Consider the following 18,791-nt stretch of genomic DNA (forward strand, 5'->3'; position numbering starts at 1 on the left):
CAGCCGGTTTCTGAAAAGGGCAGGGCTCTAATTAATAAATGCGGGCGGCACGGGAACAGCGAGGTGCGTTTGTCTTTCACATCTACTCACCCATATTAATCTGCTGTAATTGCATTAACGGGAATGAGGCGGCATTGGAGCCAGCGTTAGCTGGGGCTGGGCCTCTCTGCAGCTTGGGGCGTTTGTGTAGGGGATGAGCTGGAGCTGAAGGCTGAGCTCAAGGAAGGACAGCGGCCACCCCTACAGGCCATACACCTCTGGGTGCGCAAAGCTGCCAGCAGCAGATGGGAAAACCTGAGCGCACACCTGCTGCCACGGATGCCTCTTTGCTGCTGAAGGAGACATGAGCTCTTGGAGGCTGATGGCTCACTGCAGCAGAATAGCTGTTGGGCTGGAGATGCCCTCTCCATACCAGCCAGTCCCAAAACCTCATTGTGACCCCTGAAATCATAGTGTGGTCCACAGTGTCCTGATGTGGGCCCCACAAGAGGCAAATAGATAAAAAAGCAAAGCTGAAGTGGGGCCAGCACGATGCTCAGGTTTTCACTGCTGATAATCATAGAATCGTAGGATATCTTGAGTTGGAAGGGACCCACGTGGATCATTGAGTCTAAATCCTGGCTCCACAAAGACCACCCAAAATCCAAACACTGTGTCTGAAATTTTTGTCTGGATGCTTCTCATATTCCATCAGCAGACTCTCCTCAGCACCTGCTGCTGGCAGGCTTGTCCATCAATTCCCAAGGGTGGAGAGAGGCTTTCCATTGAAACATCTGCGCTCTTGAGTTTGGAGAGGGGCTTGCCCTCAGAGGGATGCTGCAGAATCCCCTCTCGCCTTTTGGTGCTTTCTGCTGCCATTAGACAGCATGGAGGCCTATCACCTCCATTGCATATTCCACAGTAATACTGCTGGGTAGGAAATTGCCTATAAAATGCCCATTTTGTTGAGTGTGTGATCCAAAGATTTGATTTTTATTGTTGTTCATTTCCTTAACATATATATTTAACATTAAGACACTGGGAATATGTATTTATGAAAAAAGCAGCCATCACATAATTGGCAAAATCACCAATGGCTTCTCTATAGTCCTCTATAGTTCTATAGAGAAAGCGACATTCTCTGCATATCAAAGCCAAATCAGCCCGAACAACTGCAAAGTCGTTACCAAAGGCTGGGGAGGGGGGCAGTAGTCCCAAGACAAAGCCCTTCTGGTGCTATCCTTGCAATCGCCTGCCTCGATTGTATCCCGTTACATTTGCAATCTGCTTTCTGCTATTGGCAGATAGGCTGACAGCCATTTAAACTCTCATTCCACAATGTATGAGAGTACTTGAGTTAGGGGTTTTGCTTTTTCTGGCTTTTCTTTTTCTGTTCGGGAGAGAACATTAAGATTCCCAGGGGGCAGCTTGGGAATAGGTTTGTTGATCCTTCTTTCCTTCATCTCCATCTGTACCTCAGCCTTTCTGGGGGTTTTCCTGGCTTACAAGAGCTGCTGGTGAGCTTTGGTCTGGCTTGAGCACAAACCAAACCTGCCCAGGGAAGGAGAGTACAGAGGAAGTGTTGCTGTACTGTGAATGCAGAGTTGGTACTCTTCAATTCCTCCACTCTTTGCTTTGCACTCATGGTCCCCTTAACATGAAATGGTGGGATGAGGCAGAGCCCTCTTGATCATGACAAAGTGTTCCCCGTTGCCAAGCTCTGACCAAGGAGAAATCACCTGTCAGCTTTAGCAAGGCTGTAGTTCATAAAGGTAGAAGGGGAAACAGGAGTGGAAAAGGAAAAGCTGCAGAAATTACATGCCTTTCCTCCAGGAAAGCAGCAAAGAACAACAACATCTGAAATAGAGGTGGTGAAACCGAAGTGTCCCAGTGCTGCTGAGGAGAGCTGGGGGATGTGCCACAGTTTCCAGCCCCGAAGCTGGAAGGCAGCAGCACTGCCAGCACCATCAGAAACAGGAGAAATGTATATGCACCCATATAACAGTATATCTGTATGGATGCACAGGATTTTAGCCAGAGTTCCGCTCTGCATGCAGCCATCCCTTTTCTGAGTCAGGGCAGGTGGGGATGATTCATCCCCAGCATCAGCACGATGTTCATCTGCACACTCTCAGGCTAGACAGCTTTTTGCTTTTTTCTATTTTCTTTTCTTTCAATCCCCAGATGATTCATCTGCCCATGCCGATACTTCAAAAGCTTCAGCCCCAGGGCACTGCCTGCTGCGGCTGGACCTGGCCACCTCTCCCCTCCTCCTCTACCATCTCAGCTGCCTGTGCTCATTGCTTTACAATTTACTCTTCTTTATGCCCCAAACTGAAGCACCACAAAATGCTGGAAGCGGTCAGTGCCTGGAGAGGAGGAGTGGGCATTAGGCATCGAGGAGCCCCACACTGCTCAGTGGACACCTTTGCCTTTTTATTGAATACTTCAGGCAATAGTGTCCTGTACTTATCCTCACAGGTGGACGTGCAGTCTGCCTCCCCCGCTTCTTTCTCAGCTTACGGATGCCCCCTTCTCCCCTCTGAAAATAGGAGCGCTGTAAAAACCCTGCCTTCCTAATTGAATGTGTGTGTAGATTCTGAAGGTGCAATCTAATATAATTAATGCTAATTAATTATTACATGGTCAAACAAGCAGGAAATGCACATGCAAGCTCCAAAAAATTAATTATATGAAAATAGGATAATCGCCTGTGTGTTCAGATACACATTTATCTGAGCAAGTGTGCACTCAGCATTTTAAAAAGGAATACCAGTTGTGCCTGCGAAGTTGCAAGAGCCATCATGATCCAGATTTTCCTCTCATATTGCTTTTACCCTGGTGGCTTTCTTTCCAAGTAGTGCAAGTGTAAGAATGAGGTGGAAGAGGCTGAAGAGTGGCATTGCATTGCTAAAACCCACCCTGCTGCTCGGTTCTGAAGAGCAGTACTGTTGGAGGGCCAACGCTGAGCAGAGCTGAAAGCATATTTAATCCCTTCTCCTTTGTTACTCAGATTTAGGGGTTATTTCACCCCCGGCACTTTGCTCAGCTCTCAGGACCGACCCATCTGTGCCTCTGGGTATGGAAAAAATGACGTGAGACCTCCACAGCTGGAGTTCAGCTAGCAACCACTGCCCCAGAGCCTTGGCTTATGGTTTTCATCAGAGCGGGACGTGCTGTGGGATGCCACAGATTTTGTGCAGCTGCATCCAATGTTTTGACACTGCGGCATCAAAAGAGGGTTTCAGTTGCAGCAGGAGGGTATTGCAGGCAGCCTGGTGAGCAGCACCTGGCCAGGGTGGGACAGGGACCTGGGACACCCGTTTTCTTACCAAACACGCCCATTTTCTGGCCCCGGACACATACTGAGAGCAAAACCATGGAAGGAAGGTGAGCAGAGCTTGGACCTTGGAAAAAGGAGGAAGAAAGGAGCAGCCATCCTTTGAAAGGGGCAATCAATGGAGGTGTTCCCTGGGGTCTACTCTTCCACAGAGGGTTGGAAAACAAACTCTGCACTGCACCTCAAGGCATAAGCAAGTTGTCAGAAATACCTAACAGTAAAACCCTGCTCTCTGAAAGCAGCAGCATAGCTGATTTGGGATCCACTGAATATTTTATCCAGGCACAGGCTTCACGTTGACCTCCGTGAAGTGAGCAGATGGAATTGTGAGGAGTGTATGGCTCGTGTTAAATTAGAAATAATCAGTTAAGCCAACAGCAGTTCCAAAGGGCCGCAGCAGGCCCTTTCCAGTAATTGATTTTTTTAGGAGCCCCGCAGATAGAGCTTTTTCCCCCATACGTGTAATGGATATATCTCCCAGTGATTAGCAATTAACTCTAATTCCTCCTGTGTTTACATCCTATCTGATGTGACAGCTTCATGGCTCAGGATGCATAGCTCTGATCTCTATACCACGTGCTTCACCTGCCTGGCCATTCCCAGCCCATCTCCTTGGAATCCCGTGGTCCTTCCAGCTCCTCTGCATTCAGTCCTCTGAGCTGCCCACCCATCTGCAAGATGCTCATTGCAGGTTGCCTCCTTGACTCCAACTATTAGCAGAGTGTGAGCAACCACCATCATGGACATGGCTCCTTCCCTGAGGAGGCTGTAAACCTGAGAGCGTGTGATGGAGACAAATCTTCATGGACACTGGCCAAGGGCAAATGATTACAAGCTAGCAGGGGCACCCACTTCCTTCAGCTTTCTATAAACTGGCTAATTATCCTCTGGCTTTGATGCTGTATCATCAGTGCGCTGTTGTCTTGTCAAGTTGGCAGGACTCTGCGAGGTCTTAGCAACAGGAAGTTTCTTCTATGAATGGTTTAAACTTTAATTATTAGTTACTGAACAGGTAGGAAAAGAGCCAGGACATGGCAGAAATTTGAGCGGTTTCCCAAGAGAGTTTCCAAACTGTTTGAGATACTCACAAGTCCAACTGTAAAGTCATTAAAAGAAAAGAATATCTCCTCTGAAGAGCTCTTGGCTATTCTTGCTCTCTTTCTCTCCCTCATTTTCCTGGCCAGATCTCTTCAATCTGCCTTTATTTAGTAAAGTTAAGGAAACTGTTTTCTATTATAAATGGAACCTTTCCTGAACGATCTTGGAGGAAGAGATAGAAGAATACAAATCACGGCACCAAATTTATTTCTAACAAAGGGAGCTGTTGCTGCCAGTCCTGAGACAAACAGATAAGTCCAGTAATTATAGATAAGTGCCTTTGTTTGATCTGTATAACAATTTCTGCATTTGCAGGTAATTTCCCTTAGGCGTTCACAAAGAGGTGGGAAGAAGTTCGACTACAGGCTGTATTTTAATTTATTTCCAATTGACTTCTTGGTGAGCAAACAAATAACTTTCATTTTTAGGACTAAACCTTTTCCGGTGACTTTTTCTGGACTGAAGTTACAATTTCTTTTTAGTATTATACTGTCCGAGTTTTGCTCTTTTCCCTAAGTAAATCAGCAAAAAAAATGAAATATGTTCTTGCTTCATTCTTGATTTTCCTCAGTAAAAAATAAATTCAAAATGCCATGGCACCTTGCAAGCCCTTATTGCAAGTTTGGGGCCAAAAGCCTGGCTCAAGATTTGTCCTAATTCTACCATTTGCTATACAAACGTCCCCAGAGAAGTGAGAATGGTGTGAGAATAACTCAAAACTTTATTTCTCCAGCCTTCAGATTGCTATGAAAACCCACTGGAACACTTTCCATTGGTAGAAACAGAGATATAAATGCCTTGCTAAACCCCATACACCCCACGCACTTAACAAGCTGACTCGCAACGAAGGCTGCTAGCAGGAACATTCCCCTGGCCGGGAGTATTGGAAGTGGATGCAGGCTGGAGCCTGCCCCTTAACTAAGCAATGAAGCCAATGGTTTGATATCCCAGGTTCAGTTCCCTGAAACAAAGACAGAATGGTGGGCAGATCGACAAACTTGCAGTACAGCCCACACGGTTGTTGAGAAAATTCTCTTTGTAGCTGAAATCTCCCTACTATATTTGTGTTTTGAGGTGATTCTAAGAAATTTCAGAGGTTTCTGCTTGGGAAGGGTGTAAATGCATCCTAATTCTAATGTCCAAAAACAGCACAATAGAAGGCTACTTGAACACTAGACAGCTGAAATCCATGTCCACATGAAATTGCAGTGTCCTGGGAACTAGAGCAGAGAACAAAGCTCCAGGCGGGACCCTCTGTTGGCTGAAAGCAGCAGGGCTGTGGAGGATAGTCTCCACTGCATGACAAGAGTTTGGGTACCGTGTAGTTAGGTGGCACTGATTCCAGCCCCTGGCATCGGTCTTAGCAACCAGTGTGCCAGTGTGCGCCCGACAAGCTGCACAGCAATCTGGCCCGGCTCAGTCAAGGAAACCTGCTGTTGGTGGATGTGGCACAAAACTGATCCCGGGGGATACCTCAAGGCCCCTGCTGCCCAAGGAGAAGGAGATCTCATCTCTTGTCCCCATGAGTCAGTGCCCTTCAGAAGTGAGCCATTTCCTTAGTCTGGACATCACCTCATCATCTCCTCAAGAAACTCCAACTCAATTAGGATAATGCTCTTCAGCACTGCCAAGCTTGAGATTTCCTTTCACTACTAGAGGCCTGATATTACCATCAGAAAATGGACAGCCACCCCCTGTGAAGGAGCACCAGCACACAGCCACCAAAGGGTGGCCACCTTTTGTGAGGAGGTGGCTCCCACTTTAACCAATTATTCTGGCTACCTCTGGGCATATCTAACCCGGTTTGACCGATTCGCATTAGACTTCCCCTTGTTTTCTCCTTTCTTGGATGGTTTCTGGGACCGGACAAATGGAGGATGACATCTCCTACTTAAGACCAAAGAATAGCGAGTGGGATAATGTTTGATGGCGTAATTGTGCCTGGCAGTGAAGGAGCAGTTGTGTTTAATTGTGAGCCATGTTAGTGTCAGCTAGGTGTAGAGGGAATGAGTGTCTAATAAGTATTTGACACAGTTCATTATCAGTCATGGTAGATTAAATAACAAGACATACATTAACTCATTTAATAATTAGCTACCATCATATCAGCTTGATAAAAGAGTACTATTAAGTAAGTCTGACATTGTATTAATACAGTCTTTAATTTTTAACACGGAAGATTAAGATAAAGCAACTGCCAAGGATTGTATTGTAACACCTTTTCCAGCTATCTTGGGGTAAACATCTTTTGGACAGAGTTAAATCTTCCTGGGGTTACTTAATGTTATCTCCCACATCTGGCATTTTTCTGAAACCTTGTGTATTTGCATTAATTGCTGGCTTGACTCTCACTCCTTTGGGAAGAGCCGGCTAGCACGGACACCAGCCCCAGCAAGAAAGGGGGAAAGTGAGCTCAGATCTCCTGCACAGGGGAGCACTATGAGGAGGACAGCCATCAGGGGCTACCTCACATCTGTCACAGGCTTCCTCTGCAGGGTTCGAGCTCTCACTTCACCTTTTTGTGTTACTTATCAGTATAAAAATAAGAATATCAGTGTTTCTTTTCCCACGCTGTTCTGCCTGCTGGGCTGGAGGCCACACCACACGTAAAGGTAACCACGTTTCCAGTGCTGGCTGGGGAGGCGTGAGAATGTGGGAGCTGCTCTCTGTGCTGCCTGTGAGCCTTTCTGCCAGCCACACGGAAAGTCCTGCATTGCACTGATGCAACAGCAAAAGCAGTGTGTGGTTTGCAAGTGGCTTGAGCTGGTGACATCTATCGAGTGTCCTCTTCATAGTGAAATGTTGGTAGGAAGTGGGATGAGGAACAATCACTTTGGTTATCATGGTCTTTTTTCTTTGATTTTGCTTTCCTTGTTGCTGATGGACTTTCTTCTAGTGGTCCCTTTCTGTGTCAGTTGGGTAGCACACATCCTCCAACAGGACTTCATAACTGGTGCCCTCACTTCTGCTGCTAAAAATGTACACAAGAAAACAGCTAGGGGAACCACAGGCAGCAGTAGGTGGGGGAGCATGATAGTGCATGTGAAAGTATTCTTGGTGGAGTTTTGGTTAGGAGTTAGCAAAGCCGTCTTAATTGGTGAAGCTAGGCTTAAGTTCTTTCCAGGAAAAAAAAAAAAAGTTAGGAGATGAGAAATTGTAAATAGACATTAATTAACTTGAATATTAAATCCTGCTGTTTATTTTTGTGCTGACCATGATGTAGAGGGTTTGCAGAGATCTTTATAGAAGAAACCTAAATAGAATCATAGAATCATAGAACTGTTTGAGTCGGAAGGGACTTGTGGTCTAACTCCCCTGCAGTGACACCTTGGCACCATCAGATGCTCAGAGTCCTTCCAGCCTGACCTTGGCAGTTTCCAGAGATGTGGTATCTACTGCCTCTCTGGGCAACCTGTGCCAGTGCCTCGCCAGCCTTGTTGTACAATACTTCTTATGTACTGGCTAAATCCACTTTCTTCTAGTTTGAAACCATTTCCCCTTGTCCCAGTAATACTCTTCTACTGGTGCACTCCTTGCTAAATGCTGCAGTAATGCCAACAGCTAATGTCAGAAAATAATGGTGGGCTCAGAAAAACAGAAGTCAGCTTGAAATCACTGAAATTAGGGCATAATATTTACATCTCTCTTGTCCTTACTACTTTCCATTTTTTTTTTTTTGAGTCTGCTGTTCATGCTTGCAAAGACTTTTCCTGTTACGTAGCATTTTTTGTTACGTTGGAACACAGGTTTCCACGATATTACTCAGGGAAGTGACCAAGGCTTCAGAAAAAGCAAATATGACAAGATATTTGATAAAATCATGGAAGATGGCAAGCTGTTTAAAGCACCTTTTCCATAGAAGCAAGTTGACTAGACCACTGGGGGAGGGAACAGGAAGATTTATTCTGAAAATCACATTAATGGTGTTCATGCAGGAAAATGAGCTCTTGATGGGAGGTGCTAATTATTATTAATTAAACAACTTACAGATTATATGATTAGTATTGACCCACAATATTAAAACAGTAAATTCCTCATAGAATGGGCAAGACTACAATATGGGAAACTGAATAAGTTAATAAATCAAAATTAATGGATGTCTGGAACAATTATAGTCATTAGTGGACTTACAGTCACTTTAAATATGTAAAGGGAAGTCCATAAAAGCTCATAATGTTACTATGGAAAGGGATTTCTTGGGACGCGGTGGAGATACAGGCAGCATCATGACCTGTGTTAGATATTGAACAAGGGGCACCAATGAGGGCCTGCCTGCAGGGGACGTTGCTCCCAGTGGCTTTATTTAGGCTGCTTGGACACTACATCTGTACAGTGTGCATTGTGCACCTCTCCACTGAAGCCAAAGAAAGTTAATAACCTCAAACACTTCTTGAGAGGAGGTCTTTGATTTGATGTCCTCCCAGAGATTTACAAAGAATAAGCAGACCTTAATTTAGTAAGCCCAAAAGCTGGGGTGCTGCAGGGGCCATGAGCTACTCTCTGCTGTTGTTGCCTTTGCTTTCATATTGGACTTCTGTTCAGCAACTTTTGCTGCCCATCATGAGAGGGCCTTATAGCTGAAGGTGATCTTGCCCTTCAGCGTGAAGGCGTGGGTCCTGGTCACCTCTGCAAACTGCAGCCGCTGGCTTCTGGCATGCAGTGATGGGCAGATAGGGTGCATTCAGGGCCATTTTTGAGTACAGCGAAGAAAATGAACCTCAACCCAAGATGAGGTGAAGGACGTGATACGCTCTGCATTTGATCTCCCTTATTCATGTCACGCTGCATCATTAGTGTATGTGAAAATGCAGTGAAGCGTTAACACACAATAACCAGGAAACTGAAGATCTCCAGCCATTTTGTGTCCAGAAGGAAAGTTGTATTCTGTTTCTGAGGCAGATTTAATCAACAGGAACCAGTGCTGGAGGGCAGTAACAGATAAGCAAAGAAATTAGTCCCAGAGTCGATGTAATTAAAAACATCTGGGTGATGTCAGCCTGCCTACAAGGCTATTTTCATGAAGAGTTTGTGAGCACTCCTAAAATCCTCTTACTAATTGGCAACATCAAGCTTCTGCACAGCGTGCCATGCTCTTTTTTCTGAGCGTGTGTATGCACGGCTGCGTGGTATTTATGGGTTTAAGTATCCCCACAAACACCATTTCCCTTTTTTTAACATTGGAAAATCAATGCCACTTAGGAATTTACAAGGACAAATTGATGGCCAGACTCTATAGCAGATGGAAACGTTTAGCAAATTTCTGCATCCATTGGACAGACTTACCACAGATGTATCTTACCCAGGGACTTCAGCCAAAGCCTTTTTTTGGACACGGGGAAATGGTCTTTTCCATGAGACATTTCCTTTAGCTGACCTGATGGAAGCAAAGGATCTGTACCTCCAGCAGTAGGTGGGCTGTCTTGTGGGCAGTGGAACAGGTGGGCATGGGTCACTGCGTGTGGGATGTGATGTCCAGCAGGTGCCAATGGGAACTGGCACTGCTCTGACCTAATACAGGGTGGGGAAGACAGGGGTTGGCCACAGCAGGAACATTTGCAGGATGCTTTCCCTTTCTCAAGGTCAGCAGGACTTTCTGATGAGGAAGAACTAATATCCTTAATGGTCAAAAGAGTTCTTAGTGCTGTTTTTAACTACTAAGTTTAATTGATGGCCAACTGTATTATCATTCATAGGCTTGGTGGCTTGTGTTGCTGCCCCCAGTAACTAAACTTCACAGCACATTGGCTTGTTTTTCAGTCTGGGTGAGAGTCATCCTCATTAAAGTTTATGAGGAACTGTCAAATCAAAGAGAGCTGGGGTCTTTTCAAGATGCCTTTGTTTTATTTCATGGGATTGTGTGTGAGGGAACAGACACTTCAATGAAAACTTGCTGCTTCTATAAAGATTGGTATGGAAAGGAACATTATGGGTATTATGTGTGACAGTGAGCCACTGCAAGCTGTGTTCTACAGCAAAATATCACCAGCATTTCCATTAGCAGACTGGTGCAGGAAATTTGAACTGCACTGAAATTAACCGGGGGTATGGTTGAAGCATTTTATCAGACTGATCTAATCTTTATTCAGGCAGGTATAACATGATTATAGTTGTGGTATCTATGCATGCTACAAAACTTACTAAAACTGCAGATGTTTTATGTTAGAAATTGAATTTTCTCTGTACAAATATCTCTCTGGAGCAGTGAGGACTCATCCTGTCTTTGTTGTACGGAAGAATATGACTGGCTTTTTTTCTTTTAGGGTGAGGCCACCCTAATAAATCCCAAACTTGTTGCAACCAATTTTATGGCCCTGCAGCAGACAACATCCCCCTCGCACCCAGATCTTTTGAGAGCAGCCACTGGTGCATGCTGTGAGCATTGCTCCCTCCCAGAGGTGCTGTGCTGTGGCTGCCCTGACCCTGGCCATGTCCTGCAGCTCTTCAGAAAGCTGAAACTGTGGCAGGAAAAAGAAAAAAAATAGCAACCTCTTCGTAGATGCTTTAAACAAAAGGAAAGAGAAGAGCCACGCTCTGACCTCGCTGCTGCAATGCGCTCACCATATTGTTTCCATCAGCCCCAGTGAGGCTGTGTTTTGTGAAGTGCACAAACAGCAATCCCCATAGCAGGGCCTGTATTGGAGATGCTTTCTTCTTCGCTCCTCAAGCCTTTTAAATTTTTTTCTGTGGAGTGTCATGGCCTATGGTTAGAGGAATGGAAAGGCAGGAAGGCAGGATGGGGCACCACAGGCCCCAGGCCTGTCAGAGGCCTCCATGATGTGCGCACAGAGATGAGTGGTAAAAACAGCTCCCAGGGGAGACTCTCAGCTGGTGCAAATTATCACAGCAATTAATGCACTGTTTTGTAAGTATGGCATTTTTTACCAGATAATCTTCTTCCTGGCCTGCAAGAACCACCAAATCAATACACGAACACAATAAAGCTGGCTACGACTGTGAAGTGCTGTGGTTTACATAGAATCACAGAATCATCTCAGTTGGAAGGGACCACTAAAGGCCACCTGGTCCCACTCTCTGCACTGAACAGGGACACCTACAGCTCCATCAGGTGCTCAGAGCTCCTCCAGCTTGACCTGGGCTGTCTCCAGGGTTGGGTATCCACCTCCTCTCTGGGCAACCTGTGCCAGTGCCTCACCAGCCTTCTAAAACACTTCTTCCTTATGCCCAAACTAAATCTCCCCTCTTTTAAGTGTGAAACCATTTCCCCTTGTCCTGTCATAGCAGACCCTGCTAAAAAGTGTATCCCTTTCTTTCTTACTGCCCCCCTTTAGATACTGAAAGGCCTCTCTCGGGTCTCCCAGGAGCCTTCTCTTCTCCATGCTGCACAGCCCCAGCTCTCTCAGCCTGTCCTTGTAGGGAGGTGTTCCATCCCTTGGATCATGTTTGTGGCCCTCCTCTGGATGCACTCCAACAGGTCTATGAGTCTTCTGCATGGAGAACTCCATATCTGGACACAGTGCTCCAGGTGAGGTCTCACAGTGCAGAGCAGAGGGACAGGATCACCTCCCTGACCTGGTGGCCACGCTTCTGTTTTTGCAACCTGGGACACTGTTGGCTTTCTGGGCTGCAAGTGCACACTGCTAGCTAACATCCAGTCTACCATCAACCAGTACCCTCAAGTCCTTTTTGGCAGGGCTATGCTTCATCCTTACATCCCCCAGCTTGTACTGATAGCGGGGGTTGCCACAATCCAAGTCCAAACCTTGCACTTGAACCCACTGCTTGAACCTGTCTAGGTGTTTCTGGATGGCACCTTGTCCCTCAGGCATGTGAACTGCACAAATACAGATTGGTGTCATCTGAAAGCTTACTTAGGGTGCATTCAGTCCCATGCCCTGCTAAAAACCCACTTCTCTTCTACATTCATCAACTTTTAGAGCATTAAACGTAAGGTTTGTGTTCTTCTCTCCCTCTTAAACATCCATCCTCCAGGTGCAGTGAACAGGTTTGGTGCACTGCACTCCTAATGGAGTCCTCTCAGTGTGCCCTGAGGACAGCCTGGCTGAGCAAGGGCTGCCTGTGCCCCAGAGACCTTGTCAGGCTTAAGCTTGCTTGCTACCGGTGCTATGGAGGTTTGTTGCTCTGAGCGTGAGTTTTGTGCTTTTAATCCTGGCCTAAGTATTTGTCCAGAAGTAGCTGTAGGTGCTGATTTGAGGAGTTACTGCAAGCATCCTTGGAAATGGATCAGCAATTCAGATTTTGGAGAGCAGCAGGCGAAGATGTATTTCCTTGCCTGAAGGATGAGGAGTAATAAGGTCAGTAGGAAGCTCTCTCAGAACTCCCCTCTGCACAGGAGCTGCCTCTGCAGGACTGTCCTCATCCAGAACCTTGGGACACAGAAGCACTTGCACTCTGCCATTACTTTTTTATACACTACTTGGGTTTTGGTGCATGTAAGGCACCAAAATGGTCTGCTCTATCACTGCTCTCTCCAGAAGCAGAGATGAAAGCTCCTGGGGAGATATAAGCTATCGAAAAGATGCACATAGTGCTTCAGCAACATCTGCAGGAGGTATTTAATAACTTAGCAGTAGATTTGGGTTCCTAAAATTATTCTTCTATAGATAAATGCTATATATAGAAATTATTTGGGTGTGGAGTACTGTTGTTCCATTTTGTTTTCATACACTCTTAAGCCTCTGCGTTACACCATCACAGCTTGCAGGAAGGAGGGCTGCTCGCATTACATCTAACACAGATGTGCATTAGGCTGAATCCAGGTCTGCATTTTAGCCTGGAGATGTTCCAGATGCTACTGCTGTTATGCATGTGCAAAGGAAGAAGGGTTTATTTAGCTGGCTACATACTTTCAGATCCTGCTGGATGTAGACATTACTGTTATAATAATGGCTATGGTAATTTCCAAGGTAGGTGATAAATCTACTGCTTAATCCATCTCTTCCTTAATTAGACAGTAAGGGTAACATCACTATCTGCGGTAGAAGGAGACACAAGTGAGATCGGCATTTAAAATCTAAAATTCAAATTATCCTTTCCTTTGTGCGGATGAGGGGGATTGTTTAAAAATAATAAACTGCGGTGATTTATGTGGTATCCTCTTGTCTTATCAAAAAGCACAGATTCAAATTGCAGCAGCTTTAATGGACCCAATGGACGAAAGTCTTAAGTTTAATCCTAGCAGGCATTTTAAAACCATGAGAAGATACAGAGTATAGATTTAGAAAGGCAAAATGAAGTGCTTAATCTTAATCAGTTAATAAAAGGCCACTCCAATAACATAGCAAACTGTATAACTTTGAGGAAAGAGTGTAAGTCATCGCTGCAGCCTAACTAAATGGCGACTGTGAGAGCAGGGGCAGCCGTGAGCAGAAAGATGTGAACAGGGATTTTAAGGCTGGCTGAGTGTTGGACATCCCTCAGGAGAGGAAGTTGTCTAGGTAGCCTCATGGTCAATGATTTACATCTTGGGCTAACAACTGGCTTCCTATCTCCAGAGTTACAAGAGGGAACGTGAGGTGTGGTCTCCCATCACAAGGATGAGCAAGCCAGGAAGAAGTTCTGGGATGAGAGGAATGATGGCTTTTTGCTCCTTTAAATGTATTTGCTTGTAAGGTGAACTTAAGCATGGGCACTGAGAAAGCCCAGGGCTATGGGACCAGTGGGGGAGGCCAAAGCTGTATGCATCTCTGCAGTACTAAAGCACTGGTCAAGGCAGTGTCAGAAGGTTGCCCTTCTTGTTCAGGTTTGTTGTGATAAACTGATGGGCACACTGTATATTTTTGTTATATGTCCTTCATTTTAATTTGCTGAAAGCAGTTATTTTGCACAGACCTTACAATTAACTTTCTCTGCTTCAAGAAGCCTTCCAGGTATTGGCTTGGAGGCCTCCAGCCCAGTGAGATGGGGCTTCCTGGAGAGCTCTGATGTGTTTTCTGTGTCTTCTGGTTTGGTATAATTAGTTCTGTGTACTTGGCATCAAACCCCCAAGAGCTCATTTCTCAAGGGAACTTAGAATAGGGAATAAAACACAGTTTTTGCAGGAGAAAAAGTTGATCAGTTTAAAATTTCACCCAGCTTGCAGACTTTCTCTGCTGGGTTTGTGCAACTTTTAAGAGGATGTGTTTGAAGCCAGGCTGTGGCTGCAGTTCATCCTTTCCTGCCTTATTTTTCAATGCTGGTACTTTTTCCTTTCAATTAAAGTGCTTTCTATGCCAAAATCAGTAGATAGTTGGACTCAGAGTACATCTGATGCAACAGGTAGCTTTAAGGAGAAAAAAGGTTGCATTTGGGGTATTTTTAGCTGATTTGCAACATAACAAGTGGCTTAGTCTTTGGCCCTAAATGTGAGTGACAAGGACTTGTCACTCAAGGTCTTATCTGATACAGAAGATTTCCTCCATCTGGAGCCTCTTTTTCTGCCAAGTGTCATCCCACCACAGTGAAGCCAGAGGAGCTGGATTGTTAATTAATAGCATCCTAAGGACATCGTTGTAAGCCTCATGCTGCCAGTGCCATAAAATAAAGCACTGATTTACTGAGCTATTTCTTCTTTTTCTTGCCTTAAAAGACTTTGTTTGTTTAAACAACAACACCTAAAAATAGTGAAACTGCAGTGTAGAGGGAGGGAAAACCCCTGTCTTCTTCCCTCCCCCTCTGCCAGGAACACGGTGCATATAAAACTGATAAGACTGTTTAAGAAAAATCCCACAAACTAAGCTGAAAACAGCACGTAGCAGCTTGCTGAGACATCCTAGGTGGCCTTGGTGTGCTGGCTGGGATGGTTGTGTCCAGCCAGGCTTGGTCTCTGCAGAGGCACAGCTGTGGGAGGAGATGTGCTGGGCAATAACAGTCCTAGAAACCCCCAGACACTGGTCTATTTGTTTTTTAAGGGAGATACTTTCAATTGACATCAGCTTAACTCGGATCAATTTTGGGATGGCTATTTCAATCAATCCACACAATGCTTTCCTGATGGGACATGAGTTGGTGCCCTCTTACTTAAAGCTGCTTCCATTTGGTTTTGTATACCAATGCTATCACCTAGCATTAGAATCCAGATGAGGGTACTAAGAGGAAAATCAATGTGATATATCGGAGGTGACTCTCAAGCACAAACTCTCCATCCTTTTCAGACTCAGATTTTGCAGCTCACAGAAGTTCATCCATTAGGCCCACGATAGTTAGGACCCCTGTGATCCTTTCAAGCTGTTGGCAGCCATGCAGTCAGGGCATGTGGTGGCAATGTGAGCTGCACCATGTACTCAAGCGGTGCTCAGCAGAATTAAGTCTAACAGAGACTCCTGCAGCCTCCACGTCACCATTCAGGTGCTTGACAACAGTGGCAGTGTTATTTTATTGCAGATTTGAGTACATCTTCCTTTTGAATAGCTTTTCTTCCCTGTTTGCTGGAGAGGTCCAGATGTGCTTTTCTGGTTTATCAAGGCAGCTGAGATCTTCTCACCGCTGCTGTCTCTCCTGTTGTGTGCTGTGGGTGCTCAGCACCACCACAGCTCCATTGGGCACAGAAGCTCAGCCACCACAGTGCTGCTTGACTTTTTGCAGCTGGAGTCAGGGAGACAACAGGGTCGTGGGGCCATTCTGCAGCAAGCTAATCTCTCCTGACAGCAGAGCTGTCAAGGTGTCTTTGCTCACTGGGCCTGGGGATAATTGGGTTTAGAGCTGGGGCCCAGCCATGAGCCCCGGGGGAAAGAGATGAGTAATTGGGGTTTCCCCCCTGTGGGGATGAGAGCTTCTCTGCTCCTCGTGCAGTGGTTGGAGTGATGAGTCAGAACCTACAGGCCTCTCCTCACGGCAAAATCCTTGTCAGTGTCACCCTCTCCTTGCTGACTTCTCTTTTTTCCCTTCCTAATAGTTAATCTCAAAGGAATATTTTAGGGAAAAAGGCATACTGATATAAAACTATTTTCTTTTTTTTTTTTGCTTCATTTTTGTATTGTAGTCCTTTACTATTTCTAAAAATCCTTGGGAAATAATAACAAACGTTATAGAAGTCGTAGTGAAAAGAAAGATGAAACAATTATAGCAAGAAGTAATTTAAAATGCAAATTTGTCAGAAAAACTGGGGAAGAAAAAAAAAAAAGAAAAAGAAAAAGCCCTAATTACACCACTCTCTCATCATCTCTTCAAAAGCTCTGTGTGCTACCTCCTCCCTTTGGGATGGCCTCAGCTGCAGCTGTGCTGCCACACTCTGACCTCTGCAGCGAAGTACGTTTGACCCGAAATAAAACAGAGGAGGGAGGGGAAGGAGAAGGCAGCTGCCTGCTCATTCAGACTTCCAGCTAGATGTGGGATATTGGCACAGGCTGCCCAGGGAGGTGGTGGAGTCAACATCTGTGGAGGTGTTCAAGGACTGTGTAGGTACTGGCACTGAGGGACATGGCTTAGTAGGCAGGTGGGGATAGGCTGATGGTTGGACAAGCTGATCCTATTAGTCTTTCCAACTTTGATGATTCTATGATTCTGAGTGTGCCTGCTGGTGGGCCATGCTATGTATCCTCTAGGATATCATTGAGGCTTTCTGAGAGGTGGCGGAGTAGTTTCAACAGCAATGATCTTCATGGGAAAGGTTGACCCTAAAGCAATGATTTTACTGCTGAAGCCACCAGCAGCATGGCATGGATCACCCAGTATGTCTCTGCCTGTCCTGGGACTGGAAAGGCCTCCTGTGCCCCCACCTCCACAATTGCTCAAAAATATAAACAGTGAAGGGGAAGCACACACTGTGTTCTGGTAATAAAACATGACTCTTAAAGGCCAGTGTGTGCTGTTGGTCTTGAGCTTAGATGTATGCATGAAAAATTAACTCAACCTGTGCTAGAACTGTATACTAATGTAGGATTTTTTTGGCATTACCACCTGTTGGCAACACTTTTGATTTAGATTTTGCCCATCTCGTTGGCCTGGATGGTATTTAGAATCATAACATCACTGAGATTGGAAAAGACTTCTACAATCATCTCGTCCAACCGTCCACCTACTACCAACGTTGCCCACTAAACCATGCCCCTAAGTACCCCATCTCCACATTGCTTTGACACCTCCAGAGACTGTGAGTCCACCACCTCCCTGGGCAGCCCATTCCAATGCATCACCACTCTTTTGGAAATTTTTTTCCTAATATCCAACCTGAACCTCCCCTGGCACAACTTAAGTACATTCCCTCTCTTCCTATCTCATCTTATCATCCTACTTCATCAAACAAAGAATCATATTTTCTCTGGAGATACTAACACAGTACTACTTGCATTGCAACCAATGACAGCCATTTTATACATTGTTACCAAGTCCTCAGAGCACTGTTACAGAAAGTGCTTATAGAGCCAAGCTGCAGAGTATCCTCTGCATCAGCCAGCAACCTCTCTGGAGGCAATGATGCCACTCAGATTTTTGAGCTGTGGGTCAGGGGCTTACAAGTAGTCCGGCTTGGCAGTGGCAGAGCTCAGCAAAGGTTATTTATTTCAATGGAGCAGAGTTACAATGAAGAACACCTTGTGCCCAAAAAGGAGTGGAGCTCACCTGTCTCCTCCCATGCAGATTCATGAAAAGGTGGATGAGCTTCTACTTTACTACAGAGAAAGAATATGACAACAGGCTGGAAGAGCCGGGACTGTACAGCTTAGAGAAGAAAAGGCTCCAGAGAGACCTGAGAGTGGCCTTTCAGTATCTAAAGGGGAGCTGTAAGAAGGAAGAGGACAGACTCTTTAGCAGGGTCTGCTGTGACAGGACAAGGGGAAATGGTTTCACACTTAAAGAGAGGAGATTTAGTTTGGGCATAAGGAAGAAGTGTTTTAGAAGGCTTTTAAGGCACTGGCACAGGTTGCCCAGAGAGGCGGTGGATGCCCCATCCCTGGAGACAGCCCAGGTCAGGCTGGAGGGGCTCTGAGCACCTGATGGAGCTGTGGGTGTCCCTGTTCACTGCAGGGAGTGGGACCAGACGGCTTGTAGGGGTCCCTTCCAACTCAAACAATTCTATTATCTATGAAAAAAAAAATATAAAAAATCCATGAGGAAACACAGACCAAGCTCACTTTGTTCGAAGGAGCTTTTACAGACATTTAGGGGGATGGGACAGTGCTGAAGTAACTATAGTCTGAGCGGAGGCATACAGTCAAATAGGAATGTTTCCTAAATAATTTATTTTAGAACAGAACTGAGTGGTGAGTGGGAATGCTTCCCTGCAGGCCGGCAGAAGGACACAGTTGGTATCACACATTTCAGCAGCTGGCATGTTAATGAGGCCATTTTTATTGAAATGAGCTAAATACTATTAACATTTGTGGACTCCCAACTGATTTCTGAAGCATTTATTGAACTTCAAAAGTGCTTCAAGAATCAATTAAAAATAATTTTTCAGATTTGATAGAAAGAAGACCAA

The sequence above is a fragment of the Phasianus colchicus genome, chromosome 4 (genome assembly GCF_987193195.1).
Source record: "Phasianus colchicus chromosome 4, bPhaCol1.hap1.1, whole genome shotgun sequence".
Taxonomy (NCBI): Eukaryota; Metazoa; Chordata; class Aves; order Galliformes; family Phasianidae; genus Phasianus; species Phasianus colchicus.